Here is a 2,344-nt window from a genome sequence, read left to right as displayed (position 1 = left end):
TAAATGTTTATGAAAATTAATAAAATATAATTATAGGGAAAAAAAGAAGTTTTTTTTTCCTTATTGGGATGGATATAAGATAGAAGATTACCAAGGTTTTCTTTCTACAGTAATTTAAATTATTTTTAAACTTCAGTGATCCTGGATCTGTCTCTTGGAAAAACACACGTCATCTCTTTATGAGAGTCATATCTTCTGTTTTGGTTTTGTTTTTTTTTAAAGCCTGAGTCTGTAAATCTTTCCAGGAGGAAACTGCTCCTTTTTCTCACATGGAGCAGGTGATGAGTTTGAACTGCTGACATTTTGGTTAGAAGCACAACACATAACATGTTATGCCACCAGAGCTCTTTAGGGGAGAAGGAGAGTAGAAAAAATTATCTTTGGTAGGCAGGAGAGGTGGGGAAGACTTGGCATATGCATGTTAATGTTTGGCTTTGATCTCAAGCTTCTCATAGAAACTCCTGGGGGAGCATGGTCATGAGATACACAATATGGGTTTAAGTCAATTTGAGGGAACTAAGAGACATGGGCACTAGTGCAACGACCACGACACAGTTGGTACGTTACACTTCGAGTAAGAAGTTAGTTGTTCTCTGGCAAGAAAATGTGGGATGGCTCCAATACTTGTTTGAGAGTGGGAAGGTTGGAAAGGGATAAATATACAATTTAATTAGAAAATTCAAGGCTGAAGCTGAGTAAGGTACTCAAGATGTCTTATAGAGAAAGTTGTTCCCACTGTCACCCGAGAATGGAAGTGACTGATATTGATACTCAGCATAATCACTTGCCCGTCCTGATGTTGTAGCCTTATGGTATTTGCTATGCTATTCAGATAGCCTAAGATAGTGCTGTGAATCTGAACTCCCTTTCAAGTAATAGAATTATAAACCCCTATCCTTCAACATCAAGAAAATAAAAATCCTCACCACTGGAACAACAGGAAACATGCTGGATTGAGAAAAGAATGAAGTTGTCAATGATTTCATCTGACTTGGATCCACAATCAGCACTCTTGGTCCCAGCAGTCAAGAAATCAAAAGACATATTGCATTGAGAAAATCTGTTAACAAGGACCTGCCCAAAATATTAAAGAATAATGATATGAGTTTAAAGACTAAAATACACTTGATTCAATACCTGGGTTTTTTAATCACTTGTTAGATTTCTGAGAGTTGGACAATGAATAAGGATGACAGCAGGAGAATTGATGCCTTTGGATTGTGGTATTGGAAAGGAGTACTGAACATCCCACGGACTGCCAGAAGGACAGACAAGTATGTCTTGGAGAAAGTGCAACCAACATGCTCCCTGGGGGCAAGAATGGCAAGACCACATCTTATACAATTCTGGCATGTTGTTAGGAATGGTTACTCGTTGGAAAGGGACATCATGTTTGCAAAAGTGGAAGCTGAATGAAAGAGAGGAGGGCCCTTAATGAGGTGGGTTGACACAGTGACAGCAACAGTGGTCTCAAGTGTATCAAAGATGGTAAGGATGGCACAGGATACAACAGGGCTCAGAACTGCTGTTCAGAGCATCTCTGTGAGTCATACTTAACAGCAACAAACAACAATTGCTGTGTCACATTTCAGTACCCTCCCTCTATGAGCAGGGTGTGCTTTCCTATCCCTTGACCTTGGGCTCAGTCACATGATTTAATTCAGCAAATAGGGTGTTAGCCAAGCTGATGTAATGAGAGATTTGACATGTGCTTGCACAGTTGGGCATTTTCTCTTGGTATTTTGCCATTTCTGTGATAGACATGTTCAGGCTTGTCTGCTGGTCCGAGAAGGATGGGAGACGACTAGAACCAAGCATCCCCAGGTGAGCCATCCAGTCTAAATCTGCTGACTCCCTGCCAACCTGCAGATGAGGCTGAGCACTGCCAACTTCAACAGACTGGATGCCCAGCTGAGCCCAGCCGAGACCAACAAACTGACTCCTCGTCAACCCATGTATGTGATACTAATTAAACAATTAATTATTGTTGAACATCATTGAGATTTTGGGGCAATTGGTTTTGAGCAATATTGTAACAATAGTTAACCAATACACAGGTCAATCATTTTCAGAAGCTTCTGTGTTACCAACCTAAAGTATAGTCACAGTGATAGAAAACTTTTTTAGTATTTAAAATATTTCCCAAATAAGAACAAAAACAATAACTGAAAGGAATAAAGAGGAAAAGTATGTATGTAACCCAGAGACTGCTAACTACAGGAAGCTTCTACCACCTCTTGGGCTGGTCTGGTTGTTGTTATCAGGTGCCATCAAGCAGACAACAATTCAGTGCAATCTTCAGAGTTTCTTCTGACATCCATTTTGGTCTTTTCTTTCTCTTCTG

The sequence above is a fragment of the Elephantulus edwardii genome, unplaced genomic scaffold, assembly GCF_000299155.1.
Source record: "Elephantulus edwardii isolate Elephantulus edwardi_28Jun2011 unplaced genomic scaffold, EleEdw1.0 scaffold00052, whole genome shotgun sequence".
Taxonomy (NCBI): Eukaryota; Metazoa; Chordata; class Mammalia; order Macroscelidea; family Macroscelididae; genus Elephantulus; species Elephantulus edwardii.
Note: the sequence above shows the minus strand (reverse complement) of the source record.